The sequence below is a fragment of the Oncorhynchus nerka genome, linkage group LG17, assembly GCF_034236695.1.
Source record: "Oncorhynchus nerka isolate Pitt River linkage group LG17, Oner_Uvic_2.0, whole genome shotgun sequence".
NCBI lineage: Eukaryota > Metazoa > Chordata > Actinopteri > Salmoniformes > Salmonidae > Oncorhynchus > Oncorhynchus nerka.
The window spans coordinates 20,178,189-20,190,676 of record NC_088412.1 but is presented as its reverse complement, the minus strand read 5'-3'; the positions used below and the strand labels follow the sequence as shown (position 1 = coordinate 20,190,676).

At 45.2% G+C, this 12,488-nt stretch overlaps 1 protein-coding gene across 5 annotated transcripts in view; it reads left to right on the top strand.

Moving 5' to 3' along the window:
• The window catches only part of LOC115144876 (transcriptional enhancer factor TEF-3-like), a 40,270-nt gene that overhangs the window by 3,514 nt on the left and 24,268 nt on the right, over positions 1–12,488 (top strand). The window lies entirely within an intron of this gene.

The following is a 12,488-nucleotide window of genomic DNA, read 5'->3' as shown; positions in this document are numbered from 1 at the left end:
TGGTGCTTGCCTACGGAGCTGTGAGGGGAACGGCACCTCACTACCTCCAGGCTCTGATCAGGCCCTACACCCAAACAAGGGCACTGCGTTCATCCACCTCTGGCCTGCTCGCCTCCATACCACTGAGGAAGTACAGTTCCCGCTCAGCCCAGTCAAAACTGTTCGCTGCTCTGGCCCCTCAATGGTGGAACAAACTCCCTCACGACGCCAGGACAGCGGAGTCAATCACCACCTTCCGGAGACACCTGAAACCCCACCTCTTTAAGGAATACCTAGGATAGGATAAAGTAATCCTTCTCCCCCTCCCCCCCTTAAAAGACCTAGATGCACTATTGTAAAGTGGCTGTTCCACTGGATGTCATAAGGTGAAAGCACCAATTTGTAAGTCGCTCTGGATAAGAGCGTCTGCTAAATGACTTAAATGTCTTAAATGTATCCTGAATGCCAAGCGTCACGTCTGGAGGAAACCTGGCACCATCCCTACGGTGAAGCATGGGGGTGGTAGCATCATGCTTTGGGGATATCTTTCAGCGTCAGGAATTGGGAGGCTAGTCAGGATCGAGGCAAAGATGAACAGAGCGAAGTACAGAGAGATCCTTGATGAAAACCTGCTCCAGATCACTCAGGAAAAGGTTCACCTTCCAACAGGATAACGACCTTAAGCACACAGCCATTACAACACAGGAGTGGATTTGGGTCAAGTGTCTGAATGTCCTTGAGTGGCCCAGCCAGAGCCCGGACTTGAACCCGATTGAACACTTCTGGAGAGACCTGAAAATAGCTGTGCAGCGACGCTCCCCATCCAACCTGACAGAGCTTGAGAGGATCTGCTGAGAAGAAAGGGAGGAACTCCCCAAATACTTGTCACGTCATACCCAAGAAAACTTGATGCTGTAATCACTGCCAAAGGTGCTTCAACAAAGTACTGAGTAAAGGGTCTGACTACTTATGTAAATGTGTACCTTTTCAGTTTTTTTAAATTTTTTATACATTTGTAAAAAGGCCCCTTGACTTTTTCCATATTTTGGAGTCTGACATTGCTTGTTCTGATATTTCTTACATATGGGATAACATCTGTAAAATGCCCCTCTCCCCACTGGTGTGATTAATATATCTGAGAGTTTAGATCTTTAAGGTAGTCACCTCATACAAGTACTTGGGAGTATGGCTAGATGGTACACTGTCCTTGTCTCAGCACATTTTCAAAGCTGCAGGTTGAAGTTAAATCTAGACTTGGTTTCCTCTATCATAATCGCTCCTCTTTCACCCCAGCTGCCAAACTAACCCTGATTCAGATGAGCATCCTACCCATGCTAGAAGATGTAATTTATAGATCAGCAGGTAAGGGTGCTCTCATGCGGCTGGATGTTCTTTCCATTCGGCCATCAGATTTGCCACCAATGCCCCTTATAGGACACGTCACTGCACTCTATACTCCTCTGTAAACTGGTCATCTCTGTTTACCCGGCACAAGACCCACTGGTTGATGCTAATTTATAAAACCATCTTAGGCCTCACTCCCCCCTATCTGAGATGACCCTACTGCAGCCCTCATCCTCCACATACAACACCTGTCCTGCCAGTCACATTCTGGTGAAGGTCCCCAAAGCACACACATCCCTGGGTCGCTCCTCTTTTCGCTGCAGCTAGCGACTGGAAGGAGCTGCAACAAACACTCAAACTGGACAGTTTATTTATTTAGTATTTTTAACCTCTTTTTGATCTTGCTAATCGCTGACTTGGGAGAGGCTAAGGTGGAGTAATGTGTCCTCCGAAACATAACCCGCCCAACTCCCGGCCATGGCTGGTTGTGACACAGCCCATAGTAACGCTTCTTACACTGCGATGCAGTGCCTTAGACCGCTGCACCACTCGGGAGGCCCCAAACTGGATAGTTTTATCTCCATCTTTACATTCAAAGACTCAATCATGGTCACTCTTACTGACAGTTGTGGCTGCTTTGCGTGATGTATTGTTGTCTCTACCTTTTTGCCCTTTGTGCTGTTATCTGTGCCTAACAATGTTTATACCAATTTTGTGCTGCTACCAGGTTGTATGCTGTCATGTGTTGCTGCCATGCTGTGTTGTTGTCTTAGGTCTCTCTTTTTGTAGTGTTGTGGTGTCTCTCTTGTTGTGATGTGTGTTTTGTCCTACATTTTTATTTTTAATCCCAGCCCCGTCCCCACAGGAGGCCTTTTGCCTCTTGGTAGAGTGTCATTGTAAATAAGAATTTGTTCTTAACTGACTTGCCTAGTTAAATAAAGGTTAAATAAAAAAAATCTGTGTACGCAACCAATAAACTTTGATTTGATAGGACACACTAGGTCTTGCTGGTAGACATCTGCTAACAGATGGCTTGCGATAACGATAGCTTGTCTGCTGGTGGTGGAAAAGCGTTGGGTCCAAACGGAGCAGGTGGTTGTGTGCTTTTCAGAGGAGGTCTGTCATCTCCCCTCTCTGAGCGAGCTCCTTTAGCCTAGCATGTGGCTAATGGCTATCTGGGCCCGGCGAGTTCACAGCCGGCCCCTGATCAACTCTAACCCCTTATAAAGCCTGCAATAATGGGACGGAGGAGAGGGGGCAGGTGTCACATTCTGTTTTAGGGGAAGAGAGGCTGGGGAGGGAGGGAGGGTGGTGAGAGCTGGGGGGGCGCGCTGAGGTGCCCCTTCCTCCCCACGGGGGTCAGGGGCGGGTGATGCGTGCCAGGGAGCACGATGGGCCGTAAGGAATGGCATGCGCTTGGAACCGGGGTTCAAGGCAGCTCCGCTGTAACCCTATACCAGAATAGACGTTTACCCTTTGAGTGCTTGGAGTGAGGGGAGGGAAACAAATAAACACCAAGGCAGTGGCGGTGTCTTGTGCGGCTCCGGGACATTCTGCACCTGTTTCGTGTGTGTGTGTGTGTGTGTGTGTCTTTATGCTTCCCTCCTCTGTTCGCTGCTATTTCTGGGATTTATCATGCACTCTGCCCCCCCCCCCCCCATCTGTACGTCAGTCCGTCAGTCTCTCAGCGGGTCTGTCTGCCTTTCAGCTAACCTCCAACTGCTCCCCAAGTTCACCACAGCCTCACGGCCAGATAAAATTTACTACATGAGAAAAGAGACAAGACTGAACCCGCTGCCAACCCGCACCCCATCAGCCCCTAAACAGCTAAGCCCACCCCCCACACTGACCCCCCACCATGTTTAATCAGCCCTGTCAGGGTCATTGACAGACCTTTCGACACATTGCTACAACTCAACTCATTTCAACCTAAAGCTATGTTAATTTCATTCTCAGGTTGAGCTTTTAAAATTGAAGTATATCATTACATGAAGTGAGAGGAAAACCTATGGAAATACACTACCAGTCAAAGGTGTTAGAACACCGGCTCATTCAAGGGTTTTTCTTTATTTGGACTATTTTCTACATTGTAGAATAATAGTGAAGACATCAAATAACACATATGGAATCATGTAGTAACCAAAAAAGTGTTAAACAAATCAAAATATATTTTATATTTGAGATTCTTGAATATCAACCCTTTGCCTTGATGACAGCTTTGCACACACTTCCCATCCAACATGAGAGAGCTTGAGAGGATCTACAGAGAAGAATGGGAGAAGACTCGAGGCTGCAATCGCTACCAAAGCTGCTTCAACAAAGTACTGAGTAAAGGATCTGAATGTCTAACAATCTGTTTTTGCTTAGTTATTATGGGATATGGTGTGTAGATTAAATAGTTTTTTCCACCCTAATCAATCTATTTTAGAATAAGTCTAATATAACAAAATGTGGAAAAAGTCAAGTGGTCTGAATACTTTTCCTGAATGCACTGTATTGCATTTCCTGTCTATAAGACTGAACAAGTGCCATTCCAGAGGCAACAATGCCACATTGAGATGGGGAACCGTTAATTGTGTAGTATGCGTGTAGATCCTCTTCATCCAATTGTAATTTCTTATATCGGGAGGAATGTTTTTGTCTCATATTTCCTCATGCATTCATGGCATTTTTCTCACAATAGTCTGGCCGTCATGCTTATTACTCACTGCAGTTATTAGCTTGCTTATTAAGACAGTGTCACGGATATTGTGGAGGTTTTTGTGTGGCAGTCATTCGACCTGCAGTGCCAATGAAAACATTTCCTGGCTTCCACGGGTCCCGGTTGTGCTTTGCCCCATCCGACTAACATCCGGCGTGTAAAGTAGCAGGGATCCACCGAGTAGAGAGGCTTTTCAGAGCTGGGATGACAAATGATGTGTGTTATAGGGGAGGAGGGATGGACAGTTGGATAAGTGCTTTGCCCCAAGTTATAGGATACCCATATAGGCCGTATATGAAAATAACAAATTTGATAGTGGAAATGTTGGTTGTTTATTTACAGTGATTGAATAATTAAGTGATAATACCCGAGAAGCTCGGTTTTAACCAATCAGCATTCAGGATTAGACCCACCCATTGGATAATCACTCATAACTCTTCTTGTAATCACTTTTATTATTTACATAATCAGAAAAAGGCAATAGTCTTATGCCTTATGCAAAAATAACTATAATATTTTATTTATAATAATATAATATAATATTTTATTCAGTCATCATGTTCTTTCACACCTGCTCTCCCGCTATACCTCCTATAGTGAACATCTGTTTTCTCTGGCCTTCATTGCAAGGGTTTTATTGCCGACAAACATCTTGACATGTTTGTTTCTCTTGTGTAGACGCCAACGTGCCCTGCAAACAGAGAGCAGCAGTTTTTTCTGTCAACCCTCATTAATAACAGTGTATGATGTAAAGGAAAGGCCCAATGGAAATAAATAATTATCCTCCTCACCCAGGTCCCAACCTTTCCAGTCAAGTGAGAGATTCACTGACAGAAGGCTGTGTGTAGCTAGTAGCCTTTTGATAAAGTGCTCCTGTGTCATGTTTCTTTTGTAATTGCAGCTGAGACAGGACAGAGTTCTCAGTACGGTCACCATATCATTATTGAGTACTACTGCAGTGGGGTCACTGTTTGCTGTCTCCAGAGAGAGTACTTGAAGGCATGGCCAGGTCAGGGGTTTGCTGGGTAGTGAGTGGGTAGTGGCGACACCTGAGCCCTCACATGGGGGAGTTCCTGAGTCTGAACCTGACCTCGGCTCTGTAGCCCTAGCCCCTGTCTTGACCTTCACTCTCACATGCGATTGGATCCTCCCTGGGACTTTGAGGAATCATCACTGCATGTCCACTAAGGTGCCTCCAGAATTCAGACATGGCTGTCTGCTTGGCTCTGACATGCATCTCACCTCTGTCTAAGGCACTGATCGAATGCTCTCTCTCATTATGTATCCCAAGATCTGACATGACTGGATAGATACAGTTGAAGTTGGAAGTTTACATACACTAAGGTTGGAGTCATTAAAACTTGTTTTTCAACCACTCCACAAATTTCTTGTTAACAAACTACAGTTTTGGCAAGTCGGTTTGGACATCTGCTTTGTGCATGACACAAGTCATTTTTCCAACAATTGTTTACAGACAGACTATTTCACTTATAATTCACTGTATCAGAATTTCAGTGGGTCAGAAGTTTACATACACTAAGTTGACTGTGCCTTTAAACAGCTTGGAAAATTCCAGAAAATTATGTCATGGCTTTAGAAGCTTCTGATAGGCTAATTGACATCATTTGAGTCAATTGGAGATGTTCCTGTGGATGTATTTCAAGGCCTACCTTCAAACTCAGTGCCTCTTTGATTGACACCATGGGAAAATCAAAAGAAATCAGCCAAGACCTCAGAAAATAATTGGAGACCTCCACAAGTCTGGTTCATCCTTGGGAGCAATTTCCAAACGCCTGAAGGTGCCACGTTCATCTGTACAAAACAATAGTCCGCAAGTATAAACACCATGGGACCAAGCAGCCATCATACTGCTCAGGAAAGAGATGCGTTCTGTCTCCTAGAGATGAATGTACTTTGGTGTGAAAAGTGCAAATCAATCCCAGAACAACAGCAAAGGACCCTGTGAAAATGCTGGAGGAAACGGGTATAAAAGTATCCATATCCACAGTAAAACGAGTCCTATATTGCAATAACCTGAAAGGCCTCTCAGCAAGGAAGAAGCCACTGCTCCAAAACCGCCATAAAAGCCAGACTACGGTTTGCAACTGCACATGGGGACAAAGATTGTACTTTTTGGAGAAATGTCCTCTGGTCTGATAAAACAAAAATAGAACTGCTTGGCCATAATGGCCATTGTTATGTTTGGAGGAAAAAGGGGTACACTTGCAAGCCAAAGAACACCATCCCAACTGTGAAGCACGGGGGTGGCAGCATCATGTTGTGGTGGTGCTTTGCTGCAGGAGGGACTGGTGCACTTCACAAAATAGATGGCTTCATGAGGCAGGACAATTATGTAGATATATTGAAGCAAAATCTCAAAACATCAGTCAAGAAGTTAAAGCTTCATGGCAAATGGTCTTCCAAATGGACAAGGACCCCAAGCATACTTCCAAAGTTGTGGCAAAATGGCTTAAGGACAACAAAGTCAAGGTATTGGAGTGGCCATCACAAAGCCCTGACCTCAATCCTATCGAAAATCTGTGGGCAGAACTGAAAAATCGTGGAGGCCTACAAACCTGACTCAGTTACACCAGCTCTGTCAGGAGGAATGGGCCAAAATGTTCCCAACTTATTGTGGAAGCTTGTGGAAGGCTACCCGAAAAGCTTGACCCAAGTTAAACAATTTAAAGGCAATGCTACCAAATACTAATTGAGTGTATGTAAACTTCTGACCCGCAGGGAATGTGATGAAAGAAATAAAAGCTGAAATTAATCACTCTCTACTATTATTCTGACATTTCACATTCTTAAAATAAAGTGGTGATCCTAACTGACCTAAGACATGGAATTTATGTCAGTAATTGTGAAAAACTGAGTTTAAATGTGGAGTGCCTGGACACAGCCCTAAGCCGTAGTATTTTGGCCATATTTCACAAACCCCCATATGCCTTATTGCTATTATAAACTGGTTACCAACGTAATTAGTAAAAATAAATGTTTTGTCATACCCGTGGTATACGGTCTGATATACCACGGCTGTCAGCAAATCACCATTCAGGGCTCGAACCAACCAGTTTATAATATTATGTAACCGGTGGAGAGGTTCTGTATGGATTCAAATGAAACAGAGTAAACAGTCAGCTGCTGCTGTTACAGTGATTTCACATTTGAAACGCAATGTTCACATCCTGTATCCCGGTCTTTACAGCAGGGCTGTTCAACTCCGGTCCTGGACGGCCAAAACGCTTCTGGTTTTTGTTTCTACCTGGTGGTTAATTGCACACATCTGGTGTCCCAGGACTGAATCAGTCCCTTATTAGAAGAAGAGGATGAAAACCAGAAGTGTTTTGGCCCTCCAGGACTGACAGTGAACAGCTTTGCATGGACAACGCCATAGCAGATAGTGTCAGTAAGCGAGAAGTGAGCTAGCCAGTGGCTTCAGAGACGGGCCTGTGTCAGGAGTCTCCACGCCACCACTCCAAATCTCTCGGCTAGCTATCCTATCCGAGGGGAAATCGCACCCTGCCAACACATTCCTGCCTGCGGCCTAAATCTGACCTTAGTTATCGCCCAGAGACAGAGAGGCTGTCGGAAGCCGTACGGCTGGCAGATGTGCGTTCATAAAGTGGCTTGCTGTGTGTGTGCACGTGTGCTCTCTGTCTAACAGAGATGGTTTGTGTGTTACAAAGTGGCTGGCATGTTTGGCCTAATCATGTCAATCCCATGGAACGCCACTGTTCAGAATAGATGGAGAGTAAGAAGCTAGGTCCTCTGTTGTCATCTGTGCTGGAGTCTGGAGTGGCTAGCGAGGCTGGGATGGCTATGTGCTATGGTGTGAGTGGATGTCCTCTAGCGTCATGAGGGTGTGAGTGTTTGTACACAGAGGTCAAGTGGTGTAGCTGCGTGCGCACACACAAGTACAAATACACATACACACATAATAATCCAGTACGCCCCCATGGGGCAGGCAGCAGAGAGAACAGATGCAGGCCCAGTGCTGCAGCAGGCAGGGCAGTCAGGGTGTTGGTATGTGAGGAATGCTCTGGGAAGGAGAGAACACAGAGAGCAGGGAGAGCAGGGACTGACCGTTCGGGGACAGAGAGGAACCCTGCCTTGAGAGGAGGCAGATTTATGACAGGGATGGAGGGGAGGGTTGCACCTGCACCTACGCGTGACACATCCTGCACCCACCACTAACCCCTCTGACCTTTCCCTGAGGATGTGAGGGTGAGGGGACCAAGGGTGTTTCTTGGAGCTCCCAGATGATCTCTAGACCAGCCGCGTTCCCAGAGTCGGTCACTGGATCCTGTTTCCTGATCCCAGTCTCTAACCTACCTGACCTAAACCACTGAGTTGGCCAAGGACAGGCTGCTGCTCCGTCGCCCCCTCTGGAGTCTAGACACCACCCATTCAGTTGACACAGTCACACGATCACACGATAATGACCTCATCATTGTGCTATTGAATGACTACTTCTCAGTGTCTCTGATCTGTCTAGATCATTTTAAAATCATACCACCGGTCCATTTCTGGGAGTGCCAGGGACATCTGATATATAATGCATTCGGAAAGTATTCAGACCCCTTGACTTTTTCCAAATGTTGTTACATTACAGCCTTATTCTAAAATTAATTAAATTAAAATCTACACACAATACCCTATAATGACAAAGCGAAAACAGGGTTTTAGACATTTTTGCACATTTATAAAAAAATATAAAACAAATACCTTATTTACATAAGTATTCAGACACTTTGTCTATATAAAGGTCCCACAGTTGACAGTGCATGTCATAGCAATAACCAAACCATCAGGTCGAAGGAATTGTCTGTAGATCTCAGAGACAGGATTGTGTCGAACAACAGATCTGGGGAAGGGTACCAAAATATTTCTGCAGCATTCCCTAAGAACACAGTGGTCTCCATCATTCTTAAATGGAAGAACTGAGCAATCGGGGGAGAATGGACTTGGTCAGGGAGGTGACCCGATGGTCACTCTGACAGAGCTCCAGAGTTCCTCTGTGGAGATGGGAGAACCTTCCAAAAGGACAACCATCTCTGCAGCACTCCACCAATCAGGCCTTTATGATAGAGTGGCCCGACGGAAGCCACTACTCAGTAAAAGACACATGACAGCCCATTTGGAGTTTGCCAAAAGGCACCCAGAGGACTCTCAAACCATGAGAATCAAGATTCTCTGGTCTGATGAAACCAAGCTTGAACTCTTTGGCCTGATTGCCAAGCATCACATCTGGAGGAAACCTGGCACCATCCCTACGGTGAAGCATGGTGGTGGCAGCATCATGCTATGGGGAAGTTTTTCAGCATCAGGGACTGGGAGACTAGTCAGGATCGGGGGTAAATATGAACGGAGCAAAGTACAGAGAGATCTTTGATGAAAACCTGCTCCAGAGCACTCAGCCCCAGTCTAAGCTTCTAAGGTTCACCTTCCAACAAGACAATGGCCCTAAGCACATAGCCAAGATAATACACAAGAAGCTCCGGGACAAGTCTCTGAATGTCCTTGAGTGTCCAAGCCAGAGCCCAGACTTAAACCCGATCAATCATCTCTGGAGAGACCTGAAAATAGCTGTGAAGCGACGCTCCCCATCCAACCTGACAGAGCTTGAGAGGATCTGCAGAAAATAATGGGAGAAATTTCCCAAATACAGGTGTGCCATGCTTGTAGCGTCATACCCAAGAAGACTCAAGGCTGTAATCACTGCCAGAGGTACTTCAGCAAAGTACTGAGTAAAGGGTCTGAATACTTATGTAAATTTGATATTTCAGTTTTGTATTTCTAATACATTTGCAAAAATGTCTAAAAACCTGTTTTTGCTTTGTCATTATCGGGTATTGTGTGTAGATTGATTAGGAGAAAAAAACGAATCAATTTTAAAATAAGCCTGTAACGTAACAAAATATGGAAAAAGTCAAGGGGTCCAAATACTTTGCATTGTAAACACATGAACACCAGCCTCTTTAACAGCTCATTAATGACTAGGTTTAATGGTAACAAATACAGGATGCTAATTTTGAATGGGCTGAGTGGACTGGGAGGATGTCATGTGTGTAGAGACTTTGTGTGACAGTATGTGAACATAATGCCAAATCTTGGCTCAAATTATTTTATAAGCACAATGCCAAAAATCTGGATTCCACTCAAGTCACCCCAGAGACCTCCCCAAGTCACCCCAGAGACCTCCCCAAGTCACTCCAGAGACCTCCCCAAGTCACCCCAGAGACCTCCCCAAGTCACCCCAGAGACCTCCCCAAGTCACCCCAGAGACCTCCCCAAGTCACCCCAGAGACCTCCCCAAGTCACCCCAGAGACCTCTCCAAGTCACCCCAGAGACCTCCACCAAGTCTTCACAGAGACCTCCCCAAGTCACCCCAGAGACCTCTCCAAGTCACCCCAGAGACCTCCACCAAGTCTTCACAGAGACCTCCCCAAGTCACCCCAGAGACCTCCACCAAGTCTTCACAGAGACCTCCCGAAGTCTTCATAAGTGATCTCGCCAAGTCTTCATAAGTGATCTCGCCAAATCTTCACAGTGACCTCGCCAAGTCTTCACAGAGACCTCGCCAAGTCTTCACAGAGACCTCGCCAAGTCTTCACAGAGACCTCGCCAAGTCTTCACAGAGACCTCGCCAAGTCTTCACAGAGACCTTGCCAAGTCTTCACAGTGACCTCGCAAAAAGTATTTGCCTGTTTTCAGTCAGCAACTGCAAAGTGCACAAGAAATGTGGAACACTTTTTTTAATCCAAAGGGATTAAAGAAATATGCATTGAGGTGCTCAAACAATTGGCGAGCGAGTGCACCTTCTGATAAACACTCAACGCTTGAGCAGTTCCAGCCCGGAAATGAAAATAGGATTCAGAGTGAATGAGTGCCGTGACTGGGCTGTGTGTGGAGACATAAGGAGACTGAGAGAAAGGTTTAAGTCCATAAAAGCATGACGCAAAGGGAGCCCTGTGTGTGTGTGTGTTTGTGTGCATAAAGAGGTTACAATCGCCCTCCTTAATTTAAACTATTTTGTGAACATGTCGCCACTTCACAGAAAACCATCACCGCCAAATTCACCGCAATGGCCTCTAATGCTAACAGCTGCCACTTTCATAAGTCATAAATTTGCCTGCAGTGGACTAGTCCCCTATTAAACTTTAACACTGTTAGGGATTGATTAGTGGAAAGTTACTGTATGTCGGAACAAACACCGTCCGCTAGAACCTTATCCCCAGCAGCGAGGCTCAGAAGAGAGCTGGAGAAACTATGTTTTGCATTCCATTCAGAGGTTGCTTCCCAAATGGCACTCTATTCCCTATATAGTGCATTACTTTTCACCAGGGCTCTGGTAATAGGGTACCCTTTGGAGTTCAAGCTGAATCTTATCACTTGTATTGCCTACCAGTGTTTCTGGGCTTCTTCCTAGACGTAACTGGGCATTCTGATTGGTCAGACGGGGTAGGGTTTTCTGACCCAAGCATCACTATGTGAGGAAAATATTATGCTGGTTGTTCCACATTGCGTTGCGTGACTGATCTCTGTGTTAATTCACATGGAGATGTGGTGTGACAGGGAAAAATTACAGTGTTTAAGAGGTGGTGCAAACTCGACTCTTCTACAGCTGGGAGGCACGCTGTGTGTGTGTGTGTGTGTGTGTGTGTGTGTGTGTGTGTGTGCATATAGTACCAGTCAAAAGTTTGGACACCTACTCATTCAAGGGTTTTTCTTTGTTTGTACTATTTTCTACATTGTACAATAATGGTGAAGACATCAAAACTATAACATAACATATGGAATAATGTAGTAACCAAAAAAGTGTTCAAGTATATTTTAGATTCTTCAAAGTAGACACACTTTGCCTTGATGACAGCTTTGCACACTCTTGGCATTCTCTCAACCAGGTTCACCTGGAATGCTTTTTCAACAGTCTTGACGGAGTTCCCACATATGCTGAGCACTTGTTTACTGCTTTTCCTTCACTTTGCGGTCCAACTCATCCCAAACTATCTCAAGCTGGTTGAGAGAATGCCAAGAGTGTGCAAAGCTGTCATCAAGGCAAAGGGTGGCTACTTTGAAGAATCTAAAATATATTTTAGTTTAACACTTTTTTGATTACTACATGATTCCATATGTGTTATTTCATAGTTTTGATGTCTTGAGTATTATTCTACAATGTAGAAAATAATAAAAATAAAGAAAAACCCTTGAATGAGAAGGTGTGTCCAAACTTTTGACTGGTACTGTATGTGTGTGCGCATGTGTGTACAGGGCCAGGGAAAGAGGTGAGAGGCCACATGACCATTGAAACAAGTCCTTTGCCCTGTAACCAAAGCCTTGATGGAGGAACAAGCCTAAGATTTACTGCAGGCGTATTCTATAAACATTGACACACGCAGACCAGCTGCCGAGCGGCCTCTCCAGGCCAGGCCTCCTTCGTCACTCTCTGTGGCTGTGGTG